Consider the following 23,232-nt stretch of genomic DNA (forward strand, 5'->3'; position numbering starts at 1 on the left):
TTTTCCACTCTTATTGTTCCCTCTTGGTTCCTACACATGTTGCATATTACCCTCCTTTCCCTACACCGTACCCCTATTTTTCTCAGAATTTCGAACATATTGCACCATTTGACATTGTCGAACGCTTTTTCCAGGTCCATAAATCCTATGATTGTGTCTTTATTTTTCTTTAGTATTGCTTAATTACCAAGAACGTCCTCTCCGGACCCTTTTATTTCTCTGAATGCAAACTTATCGTCATCTAACACATTCTTAATTGTTATTTCCATTCACGTGTACATTTTTCTTGTCAGCAGCTTGGATGCAGGAGCTGTTAATCTGAGTGTGCGATAATTCCTGCACTTGTCGGCTCTTGTACCAGCCACTGTCGCCAATATTTGGCGAAATGATGTGTAACTTATAGTTTGCTGCCGAAGTGTGCGATGAGAGAGAATCTTACGTATGTAAACCAAGTCTGTTTTTCTATAGGAAATTTAAAACAACCATGTAATTGTAAAAATGCAGAGTTTATAGCGGGTAGAAGACGTCAAGACACGCCAGGCATTTGTAAATCGACTGTGAAATAATAAAAGTATCTAATTTTATACATAATGTTCTCGAGTAGGCTCATAGTCTCTTCCTTGAAACGTATTTACAATCCCAAATTTTCCTTTGTGGGTGTTTAATGATACTGTTATTAAATATACTATATATTGACCAATATTTCTGTTTACGTGCTGTGTAAGTAACGTATAAAGTGAATATAAAAAGTGCTTTCTCCAAAGTGTCTCGGCGTCACGACCTTCAGATTACTATTGTGAACTCTTTCCACAGAGCCAATCGCTGTCCGGTGTTTTCGTTTACTGGGTCGTATTGGGAAAAGGGTGAAGCGATTGTTTAAGAAGGCAACATTGACGTATTTACATTTTTGAAGGTCAAACTGCAAAGAACTTTTTTTATTAAGTATTACTTATTACCATAAATGCCCCCTCCCCCCCCCCCCCCCAGAAAAAAGGCCTTTACACGCTTTAATGGCTAACTTCAACATGTAGTAAGATGGTTGCTGTTAACTGTTTGTAACACACATGCTCGTTTTCAGCTAACACGTATTTACACTAACAATTCAATGATCTACTTTACAGAAGATGGTACAGAATTTCATTTTACATATTATAAAACAGTTTTTCTTTCATTTACATCGGTATTGTCTTTTGCTCACCTTAGAGCTGCATTGTCTTCTTCGTTTTTGTATATAATTCTCAACACACAGTCATTTCATTGTTAACAAAAAAACAGGGTTTTATGTAAGGAATAATGGTTGCAGTTTTGGATTTTTTTATTCCATATCACAATATATTACGTGCCTAGATGTAGAACCGTTGACACCAAGGAGACCTCGAGTGACGGGGGATGACACAACATAATGACGATCATATGAGCCCGGGAAGTGAGATCCAAGCAAGAACGTATCTATCCGAAGTGACATATGGCGCTGCAGGAACACCAGGACGTCCTTCAGGTAAGCCTCAGGTGCTCAACAGGTTCAGAAATCACTGAACAGCTACACAACACAATCGGTGATACCTGAGCACAGCGCACGATGGTTCAGCTGAAAGAAAAATGTTAGACATAAATACAGAACGCTCGTTACAGAAAGCTCGTTCTTCACATTTAGAGGTATACTGTTCAAATGGTTTTTGTATTTGTTTCCAAGATCCGTTAAGTTTTCTGCCTAGAGGCACGACCTTCCTTAAAGGTTATTTGCTTTATTTTGCTACCTACATTTCGTTGAGGAGTAACCACGCAAGATCTGCGATTGCCGTATAACACAACACACTCTCTGTCATCTTAATTCACTATAAATGTATTAGCATGCATGTTATTCATTCTCCTTACTTTCATCGACACCTTACGTTACTTTGAAATTCTGCAGCGACTTTACTTGCGCTGCACTCAGCTCGACAGTCAGCTCTGTAGCGCGCAGCTAGGGCGAAGCTCGAATCTCTCTAATTTTACATCCGTGATCTCCTCGGGAGGTATAAGTAGGGGGAAGCAATATATTCGATACCTCATCCAGAAACGCACCCTCTCGAAACCTCGACAGCAAGCTACACCGCGATGCAGAGCGCCTCTCTATCAGAGTGTGCCACTTGAGTTTCCTAAACATCTCCGTAACGCTATTACGCTTACCAAATAACCCTGTAACGAAACGCGCCGCTCTTCTTTGGATCTTATCTGTCTCCTCTGTCAACCTGACCTGGTACGGATCCCACACTGATGAGCAATACTCAAGTATAGATCGAACGAGTGTTTTGTAAGCCACCTCCTTTGTTGATGGACTACATTTTCTAAGGACTCTCCCAATGAATCTCAACCTGGCACCCGCCTTGCCAACAATTAATTTTATATGTTCATTCCATTTCAGATCGTTCCGTACGCATACTTCCAGATATTTTGCAGAAGTAACTGCTACCATCGTTTGTTCCGCTATCATATAATCATACAATGAAGGATCCTTCTTTCTATGTATTCGCAATACATTACATTTGCCTATGCACCAAGAGCCAATCCGCTGCAGATCTTCCTGCATTTCGCTGCAATTTTCTAATGCTACAACTTCTCTGTATACTACAGCATCAACCGTGAAATGTCGCATGGAACTTCCGACACTATCTACTAGGTCATTTATATCTATTGTGAAAAGCAATGGTCCCATAACACTCCCGTGTGGCACGCCAGGGTTACTTTAACGTCTGTAGACGTCTCTCCATTGAGAACAACATGCTGTGTTCTGTTTGCTAGAAACGCTTCAATCCAACCACACAGCTGGTCTGATATTCCGTAGGCTTTTACTTTGTTTATCAGGCGACAGTGCGGAACTGTATCGAACGCCTTCCAGAAGTCGAGGAAAATGGCATCTACCTAGGAGCCTGTATCTAATATTTTCTGGGTCTCATGAACAAATAAAGCGAGTTGGGTCTCACACGGTCACTGTTTCCGGAATCCATGTTGATTCCTACAGAGTAAATTCTGGGTTTCCAGAAATAACATGATCCGCGAGCAAAAACCATGTTCCAAAACTCTACAACAGATCGATGTCAGTGGTATAGTCCTATAGTTTTGCTCGACGACCCTTCTTGAAAACTGGAACTACCTGTGCTCTTTTCCAATTATTTGGAATCTTCCGTTCCTCTAGAGACTTGCGGTACACGGCTGTTAGAAAGGGGGCAAGTTCTTTCGCGTACTCTGTGTAGAAGCGAATTGATATCCCGTCAGGTCCAATGGACTTACCTCTGTTGAGTGATTTCAGTTGCTTTTCTATTCCTTGGACACTTATTTCGATGTCAGCCATTTTTTCGTTCGAGCGAGGATTTAGAGAAGGAACTGCAATGCGGTCTTCCTCTGTGAAACAGCTTTGGAAAAAGGCGTTTACTATTTCAGCAGGATGTTGCCCGTGCTGTTCTGACTGTTCGGCTGGTACCGTGGACAGCACTTTGGCCGTTTACGTCACCCACTGAAAACATTTAATCTTGTGTTACTGAAGGACTGGAGCGCCACAGCTCAATACCCCTGCGATTCATGAACTCTGTCACAGACTTGAAGGAGCGTGGAGTAGTGCACCTTCATCTGTCACCCAATATCAGTTGGAATCAATGCCAACCGGCTTAGAGTCGTTGTTGCTGTAAAAGTGGCAGTCCCATGCAGCAGTTTCCTCACCCTATATGCTTCCAAATCAATCTCAAAAATTTAACCTTGTGTCCTGCTACTAAACTGTCTAACAAGAGAATCGCGCCTATTCCTGCAGGATGAGGCGGAGGAGGAGGGGAAGAGATTAGTGTTTAATGTTCCGTCGACAAAGAGGTCATTAAAGACTAGCGCATACTTCTCATCGTCGATTTCGTCCAAATTTATTGTGTACGCAGGGCTTGGCCAGAAATGAAAGAAACAGAAGTGGTAACTCCAGATGGCCATGCTTTTGGACAAGAACTGGCATTGTTGACGCGGGTCGGGTGATGAATGCGCCATTTATATTAATGTAGTGCAGTGAGCTATACAGTTCATGCACCCAAGTTGCTGACAAGAATAGTATACAGAAGAATGGAAAAGAAAATTAAAGAGCTACAGATGACGATCAGTTTGGCTTTTAAGAAAGCTAAAGGCAAAAAATGGTTCAAATGGTTCTGAGCACTATGGGACTCAACTGCTCAGGTCATAAGTCCCCAAGAACGTAGAACTACTTAAACCTAACTAACCTAAGGACATCACACACATCCATGCCCGAGGCAGGATTCGAACCTGCGACCGTAGCGGTCGCGCAGTTCCAGACTGTAGAGCCTAGAACCGCTCGGCCACTTCGGCCGGCAAAGCTAAAAGCACCTGACAGGCAGTTCTAAGTTTACGGTTGATAATGCAAGCCAGACTGAAGAAAAATCAAGACACATTCATAGGATTTTTCGACCTGGAAGAAGCATTCGGCCCTGTAAAATGGTGCAAAATGTTTGAAATTCTGAGAACAATAGGGTTAAGCTATAGGGAAAGATGGGTAATATACAATATTAGGAAAAAGCAAGAGGGTTGAATTTTATATGTTGAGTTTTATTATCACTGATGGTATGGTTGTATGACAACCATTTTTCAAAAATTAATTGCATCATCCACCATTCCTTAGACAGAATGATACGTTGTAAAAATTAAACATAATATTTGGAACTACTCAGACTAGTTTTTTGGTGAAGGACTTGTATCCTCCACACTCTCATTCTCTTCTCCCGCCTTGTAGTAGGGGCACGCTATACTTAGCAGACGCGACATTTGGTTCGTGATTTTATATATATATATATATATATATATATATATATATATATATATATATATATACAGGGTGTTTCAAAAATGAACGGTATATTCGAAACGGCAATAAAAACAAAACGAGCAGCGATAGAAATACACCGTTTGTTGCAATATGCTTGGGACAACAGTACATTTTCAGGCGGACAAACTTTCGAAATTACAGTAGTTACAATTTTCAACAACAGATGGCGCTGCAAGTGATGTGAAAGATATAGAAGACAACGCAGTCTGTGTGTGCGCCATTCTGTACGTCGTCTTTCTGCTGTAAGCGTGTGCTGTTCACAACGTGCAAGTGTGCTGTAGACAACATGGTTTATTCCTTAGAACAGAGGATTTTTCTGGTGTTGGAATTCCACTGTCTAGAACACAGTGTTGTTGCAACAAGACGAAGTTTTCAACAGAGGTTTAATGTAACCAAAGGACCGAAAAGCGATACAATAAAGGATCTGTTTGAAAAATTTCAACGGACTGGGAATGTGACGGATGAACATGCTGGAAGGTAGGGCGACCGCACACGGCAACTACAGAGGGCAACGCGCAGCTAGTGCAGCAGGTGATCCAACAGCGGCCTCGGGTTTCCGTTCGCCGTGTTGCAGCTGCGGTCCAAATGACGCCAACGTCCATGTATCGTCTCATGCGCCAGAGTTTACACCTCTATCCATACAAAATTCAAATGCGGCAACCCCTCAGCGCCGCTACCATTGCTGCACGAGAGACATTCGCTAACGATATAGTGCACAGGATTGATGACGGCGATATGCATGTGGGCAGCATTTGGTTTACTGACGAAGCTTATTTTTACCTGGACGGCTTCGTCAATAAACAGAACTGGCGCATATGGGGAACCGAAAAGCCCCATGTTGCAGTCCCATCGTCCCTGCATCCTCAAAAAGTACTGGTCTGGGCCGCCATTTATTCCAAAGGAATCATTGGCCCATTTTTCAGATCCGAAACGATTACTGCATCACGCTATCCGGACATTCTTCGTGAATTTGTGGCGGTACAAACTGCCTTAGACGACACTGGGAACACCTCGTGGCTTATGCAAGATGGTGCCCAGCCACATCGCACGGCCGACGTCTTTAATTTCCTGAATGAATATTTCGATGATCGTGTGATTGCTTTGGGCTATCCGAAACATACAGGAGGCGGCGTGGATTGGCCTCCCTATTCGTCAGACATGAACCCCTGTGACTTCTTTCTGTGGGGACACTTGAAAGACCAGGTGTACCGCCAGAATCCAGAAACAATTGAACAGCTGAAGCAGTACATCTCATCTGCATGTGAAGCCATTCCGCCAGACACGTTGTCAAAGGTTTCGGGTAATTTCATTCAGACACTACGCCATATTATCGCTACGCATGGTGGATTTGTGGAAAATAACGTACTATAGAGTTTCCCAGACCGCAGCGCCATCTGTTGTTGAAAATTGTAACTACTGTAATTTCGAAAGTTTGTCTGCCTGAAAATGTACTGTTGTCCCAAGCATATTGCAACAAACGGTGTATTTCTATCGATGCTCGTTTAGTTTTTATTGCTGTTTCAAATATACCGGTCATTTTTGAAACACCCTATATATATATATATATATATATATATATATATATACACACACCGATACGAAAATCTGCACGATGAATCAAAGACCTCTCTTCATTATCTTTTCGTAATTTACGAAGTCCTACTGCTATTTCTTGGCTGCATTTTTTATGCACGCCAGCAGTGGCGAATCAAATCTTCATTACTGATACTCGATTTAACATCTTCCTACTCATGAGTGTCAGCGAAAAGCAACTACGCCGATAATTTCAGGTTTTTAATTTTGAAGTCTCGTCGTTATAATAAAAATTTTCTTTCTCAAAATAACTTAGAGACAAATAAAAGTGGCATGGACGATACTGTCTGCCTATTACGATTTTATGTTGAAGAATAGTTAGCATTTATAAGCTTTTGTACGCAGCGCACACTTGGTCATCAAAACTACCCGGACACCCGGCTGAAAATGTCTTAAAAGTTCGTGGCGCCCTCCATCGGTAATGCCGGAATTCAATGTGGTTTTGGCCCACCCTTAGCCTTGATTACAGCTTCCACTCTCGCAGGCATACGTTCAATCAGGTGCTGGAAGGTTTCTGGGGGATGAAGCTGTTTCTTCACCGAGTGCTGCACTGAGGAGAGGTATCGATGTAGGTCGGTGAGGTCTGGCACGAAATCGGCGTTCCAAAACGTCCCAAACGTGTTCCATGGGAGTCAGGTGAGGATTCTGTGTAGGCCAGTCCATTACAGGGATGTTACTGTCGTGCAACCACTCCGCCCAGGCCGTGCATTATGAACAGGTGCTCGATCGTGTTGTAAGATGCAATCGCCATCCCCGAATTGCTCTTCAACAGCGAGGAGCCAGAAGGTGCTTAAAACATCAGTGTAGGCCTGTGCTGTTGATAGTGCCACACAAAACAAGTAGTGCGAGCACCCTCCATGAAAAACACGACCATACCATAACACCACCGCCTCCGAATTTTACTGTCTTTTTAATACACACTGTGGCAGATGACGTTCAGCGGGCATTCGCTGTACCCACACCCTGTCGTCACATTGTGTACTGTGATTCGTCACCCCACACAACGTTTTTCCTCTGTTTAATCGTCCAACGTTTACGCTCTTAGACCAAGCGAGGCGTCGTTTGGCATTTACCGGTGAGATGTGTGGATTATGAGCATCCGCTTGAGCATGAACTCCACGTTTTCTCACCTCCCGCCTAACTTTTCATAGTACTTGCAGTGGATCCAGATGCAGTTCGGAATTCCTGCGTGATGGTCTGGATAGATGACTGCCTATTACACATTACGGCCATCTTCAGCTCTCGGCGGTCTCTGTCAGTCAACAGACGAGATCGGCCAGTACGCTTTTGTGCTGTACGTGTCCCTTCACGTTTCCACTTCACTATCACATCGGAAACAATGGACCTGGCGATGTATAGGCGTATGGAAATCTCGCATATAGACGTATGACGCAAGTGACACTCGATCACCTGACCACGTTCGAAGTACCCTGAGTTCTACGGAGCGTCCAATTCTGCTCTCTCACGATGTCAAACGACTACTGAGGTCGCTGACATGGAGTACCTGGCAGTAGGCAGCTGTACAATGTACCTAATATAAAAAACGTATGTTTTTGGGGGTGTCCGAATACTTTTGATCACATAGTGTAACATCGACTAAACTGCAATACGCCCAAGAATACATATGACGAACTCCTACGGCGAGAGCCGTAGAGATTTTTTTACGTAAACATTTTTCATTGAAGCATTATTTTGAATGTATACATTCTGTTCTGATGGTAATTCATGCAAGAACCTTCGAATCCTATTTAATTTATTTTTCTGATAGATTTATGAAAATAAGAAACTAGTAGTGTCCATGGGATGAAAGTTTTGATGAAGTTAGTTGTGCGAGTATGTACACTCTCCATTGAGGTTCCATGTTTGAGCTTTACTTCGTCTGACTTAGCTCACCTATGACTTACGCACGTTCTCGGTTTTTCTTGTTCTGTCGCGTGCGGATATTTCCTACTTCATATAGGGTACGCTTTAAAGTAGTGTCTGAATTTAAAAAAAGTATAGCCAACTGTCATTTACTTACATTTATTTGATGTAATGATATACAAATAAAACGCTTTTGCAAAGGACAAAGGTAGACTTATAAATTTAAAAAGAAAACTGTTATTGTTTTTAAGTAGAACATGCAGAATAAGTAAATTTGTTTCTTGACGAGATCTCAACTGCTATTGTGTCATGCAAAAAACGGTGACAAGCTACGACGTGAAAGTACCGTATGAGAACTAGAGTTAAAACTGTAGGAAACCATTTTGCGAGTTTGTCTTCCTACTCTGACGTGTTCGTGAAAGTAAAGATTGAACCCAGACGGCGTCGAGTTTTTGGTATAACTTGCTACCTGTGTACAAACTATTTCGCCAACACTCGAAGAAATAACAAACGTTTTGCTTACCTGAACTATACCCGGTGAGCACCTGACTACTTGCGGACTATGGTGTGAGACGCTGGCTGCCAACGGACTCTTCGTAGCGCCACCATCCTGCGTTTCTCACTCAGGAACACTTTACGCACTCCGCAGCTACTTTCAAGCTTTCCGGCAGTCGTTCTTCCCGCGAACCATGCGCAACTGGAACAGGAAAGGGAGGTAATGACAGTGGCACGTAAAGTGCCGTCCACCACACACCGTTGGGTGGTTTGTGGAGTATAAATGTAGATGTAGATGTTGAATTATAATGTCACTCAGACCCTGTTGACATGACACAATCACCAACCTCAGCGTGTGAGAATTGTAACCGTTGCCCTCCATATTATCGGCTGTGCGAAGCTGCGAGCATGTCGTGTATCCGGTGGCATCCTATACTAACGCAAGGTGTTGGGCTCATCTGGCGATGACGAATGCAAAATTCGTTCCACTCGAACCCCCACAGACGGACACGTCCATCATGATCGAGACTTGACTGAAAAGACGACGTGATGCCACTCCTGTGTCAAGTGCTGTTATTGGGCGTGTCACGGAAACGACCTCTGCGCTGACAGGTTGTCAGGGGATCTGGAAGACATCACTCTGCTGTTGTGTATATTCGTCTTGCTTCAAAGGAGCCCATTTCTTAGCTCAAGGCACGTGTCGGGGCTGCACGACCCTGCACAACCGAGCGAATTATATGTCTGATCTCTTGGACGCAATTCGCGCGGGGCAATTGAGATTGTGGATGGCGTTGACTGTAGTTTACCTAATCCTAAGGATTCCGTACTCATAGTTTCGACAGGCGGTGATACTGCCGCTGTCAATTTACGGAACATGCTGTTAAACGTTTCTCTATCTCACACGTGGCGTATGGAAGTCTATCGACATCTTCCCACAACATCATGGCTGTATTGCATAAAGGTTCCGGCAACCAATTCGTGCTACATTCAGATATAATTTTATGTATTGGTACGAAGATCGTTCATACAGAAGAATTGTGTTACTACTAATTTCTTTTTCGGTAAGTCAATATGCCGTTTGCCTTCTCCCTCCTAAATCACTCGATATCTACGAAGCTCCGGTTACAAAGTGATAATGGCGAAGGCGGACTTACGTACAGAAATGATCTGTTGGCCGTCGACAGCGGTGCAGACGTAGTCTCGCGGGACACTCGGCGAACTCCAGCTGGACCGACGGATAAATAAATCAGAAGTGATATAGACCAAACGAGGGTGGAGTAAGGCTAGAGGTTCGACGGCGGGAGTCTAGTGACGTGTACACTATACTCAAGGGCTTCTTGACTTTACATATTTCAATGAAAGAAACGTTAAGACAGCAAAAAGTTATTCTTCATTGGAATTAAGTAGTAACCTAGAGCGTGTATGACTGATCAGTCACCTGCCTGGGAATATTTTGGAAATGTGCCTAATTAGCTGTGTACACAGATTCAGTAAGGTAGCTTCAGCATAAGACGGGATATCCTGGCACACAGCACAGTATTACATAACTTTACGAAGGTTCACATAGTAGTATGCATAAATGCATGGATATACACTCATTGTGAGCGCTTCCAGCAGCTGGAACAGGAAAGGGAGGTAATGATAGTGGCACGTAAAGTGCCGTCCGCCACACATCGTTGGGTGGTTTGCGGAGTATAAATGTAGATGTAGATGTGGATCAATCAGTTGCTGTTCAACGTATGTTAGGAAGGACTCTGGTAAAAGTTTTACTAGCGTGAGCTAGTCCTCGTTGTTACGGAAAACTAATGAGGAACTTGGTTTTATTCGAGATGGAGGACTGGTCTATCATCGATGCAGAGGTGGATCTGTGGCCATTATCCTGCCTTATGTTAGAATTGTACCAAGCTGGACTCGTTTCCACAAATGAACATTATAGAATACAAGTTCTGTATCGTCAGACATTTTGATGTCATGAAAACCAATAAGCTGATTAACTGTTTAGTCTCCATTTCATGTTGAGTTACGAATGGAGAAGCCCTCTCATGTTCCCTCGATAGCATTTTTCCGTCTCCATCATCCGTGGAAGTCTCTAACAGCATCATGGAATCAGGTGTATCTACATCCATTTATAGACGCTCGTGCTTATAACTTTGACGTTCCGCAGCGTCGTCGGATAACGTTCCGGACGTAGGTTCCTATGCAAAACTTGATCAAACAAGTCGCTTCTACAAACTCTAGAAATGTGCAGCATGAACTGTGAAACACCGTATATGTAGTTTTGTACACTGAGTGTTGAAATATCCGATGCTCAATCTGATAAATATGATGACGGAGATAATAACAAATACATTTCGTTAAGCAATGAACTATCGGAATTGCATATTGAGTCAGTACCAAGTATTCAGTAGGTCACTGGGTGTGATTGAGAATAACACTATGTTGAATGCTTTTCAGTCCATTCCTCTGATCAGTGTTTCAATAAATGATTAAAATTAGCACCTTTACTTTCGTCGCAGAACCGGAATCGTTTGTTTGATGGAAACTTTGTGGCGGATTCTGTGTGTATGTGGGCGCTGCAAGAAATTTTGCTACTAATTCCTCCCCTGAGTTTACAGAAGTAGAAAACATTTTTGTTTCCATGTAACACCGGAGAAAGAAGTCTAATTGTGAGCCAAAACATATGACTGGGGACTTGTTTTCCAGGTTTTGGGACTAAAAATCGGTTAGGTTACAGCAATCTTTTTTTTTTTTATTTAACTTCGAATTTTCTGACCAGAGTTTCGACCACCAACATCTTGAGAGTGAAATCGGTGCCAGACGTCAACACTTTACCCATTTTAACCAGCGCGGAGTCTGTATCAGCTACGTCGCAAATACCGGAATTTCTCAGGGCGTAAGACAAACAGAAAGCGAAAGCGCTCTTGTTCTGAGACAGAGATCTGAATGACTAACTCTATCTTTTGTACCCTTTTAACTTCCTTCTCACTCCAAATAACAATGCCATTGACTGACATCACTGCAAATACAAACAGAAATTTTCGCGTGACCATTGATATAAAGACGATCAAAAATACGGTTTGTAATTCTACGCGTACAATTAGTTTATGCCGCATGTTTGGGTCATTTCGGGGAGGGGACCAGGCATCGAGGTCATCGATCCCATCGTATTAGGGAATGATGGGGAAGGAAGTCGGCCGTGTGCTTTCGAAGGAACCCTATCGGCATTTGCCTGAAGCGATTTAGGGAAGTAAGGGAAAACCTAAATCAGGATGGTCGGACGCGGGTTTCAACCGTCGTGCACCCGAATACGAGTCGAGTGTGCTAACCACTGAGCCATCTCGCACGGTATGTTTGGTGCTTCACAGAAATGCAACCACTTGGTGGTACTGATAAACACACAGATTCCATGATTACCTCAGATTACTGATAACAAATCACTTAACTGGGATAGTTACCCACATAACACGTATTAACATATACACAGCGGGCATATTTTTTTAATGGTTAGAACTAAACTAAAAACTAAACTCCGTGCGAACAGGTCACGAAGGCCCAAAGGTACCGACCGGCCGCCATATCATCCTCAGCCTACAGGCGTCACTGGATGCGGATATGGAGAGGCATGTGGTCAGCACACCGCTCTCCCGACCGTATGTCAATTTCCGAGACCGGAGTCGCTTCTTCTCAGTCAAGTAGCTCCTCAGTTTGCCTCACAAAGGCTGAGTGAACCCCGCTTGCCAACAGCACTGGGCAGACCGGATGGTCACCCATGCAAGTGCCAGTCCAGATCGACAATGCATAACTTCGGTGATCTGACGGGAACCAGTGTTACCACTGCGGCAAGGCCGTTAGCTTTTTTTTTTTAATAATAGTTAGCGTGAATTAATAAATACAATAGTGACGCTCACTAAGCTAGAGCGCTCATTCAGTTTCATTATTTTTAATGACGACAAGGTCATATACAACTAATCCAGTAGGCATTTGTCGAACGATATCATCTGCAAATGTCAGGCATAAAACCCATTCGTGCTAAATGGTGCTAGACGTAGCTTAATCTGGGTTAACATCGGGGCCTTCGTCTGTTTACAACTAGACAGATATTAGCGTAATCGAAACTGGGAGCAGAACGTAACGATGTGTCAGCAGCTTTGCTATTAGACGGGACACTGACGCTGATTTATCACTGATAGAATCAGAACAATTCTCGCTGTAACATTTTGCTGCTGACAGCTCAGGATACCAACTGAACAAAGCGGACAAGCTCGATATCGAAAGTAGGCTGTGCCTTACCACGTGTTGACAGACGTCCAACCAAGCCAGTCGCTTTTCGACAGAAATCAACAGCTTAAATTAGACTTACAGACGTGAGTGCAATAAAAACTCATTTAAGAAACACAGCCAGCAAGATAAAAATTTTTTATAAAAAATAGCCACAAAATTAACAAAAGTTCGTAAATACGGCCAGCGAAACTCAACACTCGCTCGGATACGACGTCTGCGAACCATACGTCCTCAGACTATCCAAACAGGGACACGCCCGACCGAATGACAGTTCAGCCCCAAGTGCTGCAGCCGGTCTCCATTATATGAAACCCACAATGAAATACACACTGAAGCGCCAAAGAAACTGGTATAGGCATGCGTATTCAAATACAGAGATATGTAAACAGGCAGAATACGGCGCTGCGGTTGGAAACGTCTATATAACAGAACTATATAACAGGAGTCTGACCCATTGTTAGATCGGTTACTGCTGTTAAAATGGCAGGTTATCAAGATGTAAGTGAGTTTGAACGTGGTATTATAGTTGGCGCACGAGCGATGGGACACAGCATCTCCGAGGTAGCAATGAAGTGGGGATTTTCCCGTAGGACCATTTCACTAGTCTACCGTGAATATCAGCGATCTGGTAAAACATCAAATCTCCAACATCACTGCAGCCGGAAAAAGATCTTGCAAGAATGGGACCAACGACGACTGAAGAGAATCGTTCAGCGTGACAGAAGTGCAACAGTGACAGTGACAGTGACAGGGACAGTGAAGGAAGAAGGCAATTCATTCTTGTACAGTGTATGCGGCAAGATATTCCAATACATGTCAACCATCTAGGCAATTATTTATCAACCTCTCCAACCAGTTACATGAATGTGGTAGTGTAACACCGAGACATTGTAACAGAAGGAAACGAGTGGGGCAGAAGAGAGGGAAATTTATGTTCTTGCTGCTGTTGCAGTTGATTTGCTCATTAGCTCCCGCGCAATCGCACGAGAAAGTGGCATGAGTGAGGCAAGCGGCCAGCCGGTGCGCCCGTGCGGTTCTAGGCGCTTCAGTCTGGAACCGCGTGACCGCTACGGTCGCAGTTTCGAATCCTGCCTCGGGCATGGATGTGTGTGATGTCCTTAGGTTAGTTAGGTTTAAGTAGTTCTAAGTTATAGGCGACTGATGACCTCAGAAGTTAAGTCGTATAGTGCTCAGAGCCATTTGAACCATTCTTTTTAGGCAAGCGCCCTACACAATTTCCATCGATATAGGTTCCATATCTACCACATCTCTCTCAATCAAGATGTGTATTATGAGAATCGTGGTAACTTCTGTGCAAGGGCATTAAGATAGGGTACTCCAAATGTATCGTATGCCTTGTTTAGTGATGCAGCCACGTTCACCAATCACGACCAGGCAAACAGCCAAAACATACACTATTGGTCTGTTGACATTCCCCGTTTGCTTCGTCAGGTGGACCGTCAGCATCCATGAAGTGTAAATGTGATGTGGAATACTGAACCAGCAGCTCATTGGGCCGTTTTTCATAGACGGAATACTGAACGCACACAAGTATCGCAGCCTCCCAACAGATCACCTTCTACGGATGGTAGAAGATGTTCCTCTGCAGACTAGAAGGAACCCATATGTTGGCTGACCAACACATAGCGCACGAAGTGCTACAGCATGTCTTCACGAACTGTTTCCAAATCGTTGATCGGACGCAGACTTCAGACGATTAGGACGGATGGCGAAAGTAAACTAGCATAACTTAAATTCCCTTCAACTAATTCAATTATCAGCCGCTAATCGCAAAGATATCGTATATGCAGATCCACCAAACAGCATGAACCGTGAATTTACCTTCAAAATCTTTTCTTAAAGAATTTATTTCATTTACTAGCGATTCATTAAGAACATTAACACATTTAATCACACTAGGTGAGCGTGGAAGTAGTTGCCAGGGAGTAAATGATGAAAATGAAATTACCTTTAATAAATGGGAATTTTATTCATAAAAGCCTTTTTAAAAACAGATTTAAAATTTATAAGCAGAAGAGCACCCTCGAAATATCAAGTTACAATTTTATTTAGAGGCAGTATGAGCCTTCGGGCTGAGAGGCTTGCCGCTCCCTTTCAACACGGCCGTAGTCACGAACGCTCACAACATCCTCTGAAAGACTACACTGGTGCAAATCTGCAACACACCAGATTACTTTAAACTAAAAATTTTAACAACTCGCACAAACACATTAGCTATGGACCCCGAAAGAGGGATGGAAATGGTACAAACATTCACACAAAGAAATTATTTGCCACCGAAAGTGCAATTAGTTTTTAAAAGGGCTCTTACGGTGGAAGGGTGGCAACTTTATAAAAATAGCTATTTAAATAAAACCCATGAAATTTAGACTTACATAAAATGTACAACATGCTCTACATTACGCAAATACCGCCTCGCAAGATGATTGGCAAGATAAAAACATATTTCAGGAATTCGGCCTTTACACTTTAATTCTACAAATTCGTTACCACCGAATCCGACAAACATGACAGACGCAGCTATTAACGTATGGCCTTTTGACAGGGGGATTACTGAACAACCCGAACCGCAGATTGCTCTACACCTCCCCAACTCCACAAGGGAAAAAGGGACCACCCAGTTCACAAATAACCACCTTCCCGCGGGTGGGCAAACGGAGAAGAATGGTGGGACGACCCCAAAACAAAGCGGCTGGTGACCTCACCAAGAAAACAAGTAGAATTTAACAAGTAAATTAAAAAACATATTTCCAATCACCTGGCTTCTAATAAACTGCAATTTCTGGCGAAGACCTGGCGCAGCACCCTCAACGCTCTCCCGAACCGTACGCTGCCAGCCGCTTCAACGGACGCTGGAAGGCGCGCCGATCTCCCGTCTCACGGCGTCGCAGCTCGCTCCGGCCAGCCCGATGTCGTGGTTTCACTCCTGTTGCTCTCGTGTCAACGGCGAAGCCACTACCCCTTTCTATACGGCGCGGCCCACTGGACTCACGTGGGGACCTCACAGGCGCCGACGCTCAAGGCGGACAAGTCATCTCGTATCTCAGTGCGCGACCGACCAACCGACTGATCCAACCGCCAATGACGGTTGCCCGAGCAACTGGAGCAGACTGGCTTCTGGCTTAAAGTTTGATCCAAACGACAGACAAACTCGCACTCTGACGACAAACAGACACTAACTGCCGCACAAATGCGAACGAGAGACAGACCAGCAACTGGTGACGCGAGACTGACGTAGCCTCACTCCGACTGACCAACTGCCGAGCTGATAGCGCCCCTTAAATGCACGTGAACAGGCAAGCTTTCCGCTTTCCCACCAGAGGGAGACACCAAAGCTGCGATTGCCACAGCGGCGCCACCGCCAGAAGCGGAGGGCGACTGCTTCACACAACGCGCTGCGGCGCGCTCTTCAAAACAGCAATTTTTTTACCACGGCTCACAGCAAATAAAACTTAATGTGAGAATGGGTTTCCGTGACCGTTGTCACAGTCAATAAAGTTCTTCTTGGTATGTGACCGCAGTGTGATTAGCGGGAAAAAAACACCCTGACGAAGTCCGCCATAATAGCTGAACGGTCAGCTCGTTGGAATGCCACGCACGAGAGCCCGGTTTCGATTCCCGGCTGGGGTGGGAGTTTTTGTCCCATCAGGGACTGAGTGTTGTGCTGCCCTCGTTATCATTTCATCCGTATTGCCGATGCGCAAGTCGCCCAGTGTGGCGTCGCACTCAATAAGTCTTACACTTGGCGGCCCAACTTCCCGCCTGGGAACTCCCGGTCACTGACGCCATCCTATCATTTCCATTACCCTGACGAAGGCAATCTGCAACAATGGCCGAAACGTTGGAGGATTTTACACATTGACAGTGCGGTCTCACACCCGGAAGAATTTTATTGACAGTAAATAAAATTCGTCACTCACGCAAAAATCTATTCAGTCTCATCTATAAAACAACACATTCTGTTTAAAGTATCCTATATAATTACACTTCTCCTCACTTCTTTGTTCTGCAAAAATAATATACAGCACTCGATGAAAAATGATCTTCGTACTCTCAGTAAACCAGTTCACTACTCTCAGACAATAACTCCACGTAAAATAATGTCTTCGACTTCCACTCATTAAAGTTTTATTAATGTCTGTGTATGTTACGTATAGTTGTTAAGCAGACTGAATTTCAACATGAGCTAATTTTTTAATCTTCAAACAAAACTGTACAGAATCACCATCAGTTGTTCTGGTGACGCGACATTCACCGGATATTAAAGTGACATTACGCGAGCGCTTCTGTGAGGAGCGACGCATTTCTACCCAGGCACTCGGGGGCATGATTTGGTCTTCGGAGACGTCACGAATTCTCCCACTGATGAAGTGTTGCATGAAAAAAGAAATTAAGATTTTCTGCAGATAAGTAGCAAATATATATTTTAACACACAACAGAATTTCTAAGACGCTTAATACCCATATTTAGTCGCTGTTGCAAGTAGTGAGTGTAACAAATACATTTCTGACTGTATGACTGTAGTATAAAAGTGTTGATACGAAGGGGTGCGATGGTGCGACTGGGTAACTACAGTTTGTGTTCGTCTTGTTCGTGACTGCTACCTATACCAGTATTGTAAGCAGCATTTCTATCATCATTATATGAAATCGGTTATATCAGAAGGTTGCTTTTGTATCAAAACTGTGGGGTTTATTCTAATATTCTGTATACAGATGCCTTCAGTCGTCAGACAGCAATATTCTGCAAATATTTCTTCAATATATAACTCTGAACTGAATTAATTCTGGAGTAAAGTAAAATGGTCAATATTTTGAAAATTTTGCATTCGAGTTGCATTAGCTCCCTAGAAGATTAGATAAATGAAGATTCCTCCTCTTAACCGAAAACTGTAGCCAGAAATCTCGTCTCTCTGCAAGTCAGTTATCTGGATTGTTGTTTCCTCTATTACCTTGTTATTAGCGGTATGGAAAAGGCCTTACCCAGTATGGAGTGTCCCAGAAGGAATGGTCAATATTCAGGAATACAACAGGAAACGTCATTCGAAGAAGAAAAGGCTAAAACGCATACCTTAACAGCGATGAGCACTTTTTCGGTAGAAGAAATGTGTTTACAATAGCGAAGGTGAGAAAGTTACGCTTTTTACAGCCCATCTTCACAAGACTTTTTTGCTTCGAATGATCGTTCCTGTCATATCCCCGAATACTGACCTTTCCTCTCGGGAAACCCTGTATGAAGTGTAACTGAAATGATCAGTTGTTGAACAAGACACCGATAGAATCTGTATAGAGTAATGGTCTTTGGTCTGATTGATGGAGAACCTCGTTTGCACTGTTTTCTACTGCCATTTCACGAACCCCCGTTTTGTTTCTCACTTCTGCCACATAAACAAGAAATGTAAACAGCACACACGGGAAAATAAGTACATTGAAGTGAACACATTTGTATAGCCGATATTCCTGAAGCCTTAATAATGTGATACACTAGTCTCAAAATGAAAGCTGAAGATGCAAACGAGAGAAGAAAGATTCATTAGATCCTGAAATAATTTACCACTAGGAAGGAAGATCTCGCTTTACATGGCAAGTATTCGATGTAAAAAAAAAAAAATATGCCCAAATAAATAACTTGTAAGGTCGGATTCTACTGTCATCGTGGACAAAAATTATAATGCAACTACAGTGTTTGCAGCTTGGGGGCAAGACTCAGTCTGCTGACTCGGGAAGTTATTACTCACAGAAGTGATGCGATGAACAAGGCTTGCATTTACTCTGGGGTGCTTCATGTACGACGTTAACGATTCGTCCGCCGTTAGGCGAGCATCGATACCACGGAGAAAGTCTCAGAGTGGCACACACACTCTGGTCCGTTTCTCGGACTATGGCAGATATCGTGTTACTTTCAGCCGAATTAAGCAAAGTTGGAGCGGCCCTGGAAAGAGACACTTTCAACTGGAATGTCACTAGCATCTGGAATCACAGCTGTGGGCAAACACAAATTGGAATTTACAGTTCAACTGTTGCTATTAGTACAGATTTATTCGAAGAGTAATTCTATTCCGGATCGATACAATCGCGCTAACCTCATTTGGAGGAGAATGATAAGAATTACACGATACACGAGGCCTACGAGAAAGACAGGCCGCGGCGCGTACGTCACGAATGTTGGCCTGCACTCGCTCACGTCAGCAGACAAACTACGTTTCTATACCTGTTAACTCGTAACTAGGCACTAGATTAGATTAGATTGATTAGTACTTGTTCCATAGATCATGAATACGTCAATTCGTAATGATGTGGAACGCGTCAGGTTAATAAAAGGTGTCAATACAAGATATTACATTACACAAAATATTACATGGCACTTAATTTTTTTGTGGGGGGAGGGGAAATTACCCACTTACTATATCCTTTTGGATACCTAATGAGTAGAAGCAGTTGCTATTCAGAAATTCTTTTAATTTCCTTTTAAATTCTATATGGCTATCTGTCAGACTTCTGATACTATTAGCTAAGTTACCAAATACTTTTGTGGCAGCATAATTTACCTTCTTCTGAGCCAAAGTTAGATTTAACTTTCAGTAGTGAAGATCGTCCTTTCTCCTAGTGTTGTAGCCATGTACACTGCTATTGCTTTTGAATTCGTTCGGAATGTCAATAACAAATTTCATTAGTGAATATACACTACTGGACATTAAAATTGCTACACCAAGAAGAAATGCAGTTGGTAAACACGTATTCATTGGACAAATATATTATACTAGAACTGACATGTGATTACATTTTCACGCAATTTGGGTCCATAGATCCTGAGAAATCAGTACCCAGAACAACCAATTCTGGTCGTAATAACGGCCGTGTTACGCCTGGGCATTGAGTCAAACAGAGCTTGGATGGCGTGTACAGGTGGAGCTGCCCATGCAGCTTCAACACGATACCACAGCTCATCAAGAGTAGTGATGCGTATTGTGACGAGCCAGTTGCTCGGCCGCCATTGACCAGACGTTTTCTATTGGTGAGAGATCTGCAGAATGTGCTGGCCAGGGCAGCAGTCGAACATTTTCTGTATCCAGAAAGGCCCGTACAGAACCTGCAACATGCGGTCGTGCATTATCCTGGCGAAATGTAGGGTTTCGCAGGGATCGAATGAAGGGTAGAGCCATGGGTCATAAAATATCTGTAATGTAACGTCCATACCATCACGCCGGGTGATACGCCAGTATGATGATGACGAATACATGCTTCCAATGTGCGTTCACCGCGATGTCGCCAAACGCGGATGCGACCATTATGATGCTGTAAACAGAACCTGGATTCATCCAAAAAATGACGTTTTGCCATTTGTGCACCCAGGTTCGACGTTGAGTACACCATCGCAGGCGCTCCTGTCTGTGATGCAGCGTCAAGGGTAACCGCAGCCATGGTCTCCGAGCTTGATAGCCCATGCTCCTGCAAGCGTCGTCAGACTGTTCGTGCAGATGTGTGTGTCTTTCAAACGTCATCATCTGTTGACTCAGGGATCGAGACGTGGCTGCACGATCCGTTACAGCCGTTCGGATAAGATGCCTGTCATCTCGACTGCTAGCGATACGAGGCCGTTGGAATCCAGCACGTCGTTCCGTATTACCCTCCTGAACCCACCGATTCCATATTCTGCTAACAGTCACTGCATCTTGACCAACGCGAGCAGCAATGTCGCGTCACGATAAACCGCAATCGAGATAGGCTACAATCCGACCTTTATAAACGTCGGAAACGTGATGGTACACATTTCTCCTCCTTACACGAGACATAACAACAACGTTTCACCAGGCAACGCCGGTCAACTGCTGTTTGTGTATGAGAAATCGGTTGGAAACTTTCCTCATGTCAGCACGTTGTAGGTGTCGCCACCGGCTTCAGCCTTGTGTGAATGCTCTGAAAAGGTAATCGTTTGCATATCACAGCATCCTCTTTCTGTCGGTTAAATTTCGCGTCTATAGCACGTCATCTTCGTGGTGTAGCAATTTTAAAGACCAGTAGTGTATTTATTGTGAGGCTACAGTGAAGATCCCTAGCTCTTTAAATAAGTGTCTGCAGGACGATCTTGTATGAGCTCCAGCAATTATTCTGATTACATGCATGTTCGTACAAACGAAAACTGGATCTTCTATTGGAATCCGCTTTTATGGAATCATACTGTTATTAGTCCTAAAATGATCGGATGTCCACAGGCCTACTTATAGTTTGCTACGGCTGTACTGGCGTACAATAAAATAAAATCATGCTGAAATTATTATCAGTTGCATAAGGCACCACCTCGTGTAGGAAATGAGTACTGTTGCGCGGAAGAGACTAAATGCTATAAACAAGCTGTTATATCTTTTATATCGAGTACTGATATTAAATTAAATGTTGTTGTAGTACTGTTAATCAGTAAGACTTCATAATAACAGATTCCAGTGGAAGACGCTGTTCTCGTTAGTACTTACACACACCCAGCTGCGAGATAACTGGTTTTGGAAGCGCATTTTGTCTGATGAGCTGAGCGAGCGAGCGAGTTCAGGACTACCTTCGTGACGTACGCGAAACGGCCTGTCTTTGTCGTGGGCCTCGCAAGATCCACAACCTACGTCCGACGTCGACTTCAAGAAACAACTCGCAGACGGCAGGTGGTATCACTGCCAGTGCACGGTACATAAAGCTTGCCCGGAGTTCAGTCGTTGTCATAATGACGAGAGGGAGCGATTTATGAGGCGTCCAAAAGGGCACGATCACTGGCTTTCGGGCGAAGGTTGGCATCATTTAAAAAATGGCTAAGTTTGTTAACCGTTCGCGCGCCGCCTTCGACAAATGGCAAAATGGCCTCGGCAGTGCCTCTGGGAGGTGGTTACCATCGTCGCTGGCGGCGCAGTGTTCCTGTTTACAAGACATTGAGGGCTATTGAAATTGATCTCGCTGGAACTGTTAATAAGCAACCATCGGTGGGTGGCCCTAATGTGTTTCGTGGACTGCGATGCAGTTTACATGTGATGTACAAGCTGTCTTTGGTGGCAGTACATGGCTTACAATGGCAGTTGTGTGGGGGCACCCAGGAAGACTATGGTGGCCTTGAAGCTTTTCCAGACTCTAACATCTTGGCCTGGAAGACGTGGAGTGTAGCAGAGAGTACAGGACTCCTTGCTAAGGTACCTTACGGGACTTTGGTGCCAGATAAGCCGTTTACTCTGTCTACAAGAAGAAAGAAGAATGACACTGAAGATGAGTATCTGTACTAAGCCCAGCGCCGAGGCAACTGTGGTACAGCGCAGGCCGTAGATGACAAAAGTGAACAACGGCTGCGGAGGTGTGCACTGGCCAACAGAGGTACAACTGTTGAGCAACTGACCACCCAGATGAACCAAGCGGCTACCAACAATCTCCCCACAACGACCGTTCAGGGAACGTTGCTGGATATGGGCCTCCACTGCAGGCGCCTGGTTCGTGAACCCATGCTGACTGCTGTTCATAGGTGACAAAGGCTGCAGTTTGGACATCGTTACCGCATCTGGTCGTCCACTGAGTGATGACAGGTGGCCTTTTCATTCCAACCACGTTCCATGCCCCATCAGACGTGAAACGTCTGAGAGTGAACACCCTGCAACAATCGCTAGAAAGATCGAGGCTGGAGGAGGGAGCGTTACGGTCTGTGGAATGTTTTCGTGGCATTCTCTGTGTGATCTCGACATTATGGGAGGGGGCACAGTGGATCAACACAAGTACTCATCCATACTTTGAGACCATGTCCATCCTTACATGCAGTACTCATCTATGCCTGGAGACAATGTCCACCCAGACATGCAGTTTTTCATCGGGATGATGGCATCTACCAGCAAGACAGTGTGAGCGTGTGGGTGCTATTCTGTCATTCTCTGCGCAACGGATTAATCTGAGATGTACCCTTTACCCTGTGGCTCCTGCAAGATGCAGTTTCACCCCCACACTACTACAGAAGTCAGACAGACGTTCCTAACGTTCTAAAGAGAAATGCCTGAAAAACTTTCAGCAATAAATATCTTCTGGAGTCGTCCGCTGTAAGGAAGTTACACAAAAATTCACAAAATTTATAATGTAACTAGTGGGATACTTGGATACTGGAGTAGTGCTAG

General features: G+C 43.9%; 1 pseudogene; it reads left to right on the top strand.

Annotated features, from left to right (window-relative positions):
• Positions 1-1,465: 1,465 nt before the first annotated feature.
• Positions 1,466-23,232, top strand: part of LOC124803273 — a 67,452-nt pseudogene continuing 45,685 nt past the window's right edge.

The sequence above is a fragment of the Schistocerca piceifrons genome, chromosome 6 (genome assembly GCF_021461385.2).
Source record: "Schistocerca piceifrons isolate TAMUIC-IGC-003096 chromosome 6, iqSchPice1.1, whole genome shotgun sequence".
Classification (NCBI taxonomy): Eukaryota; Metazoa; Arthropoda; class Insecta; order Orthoptera; family Acrididae; genus Schistocerca; species Schistocerca piceifrons.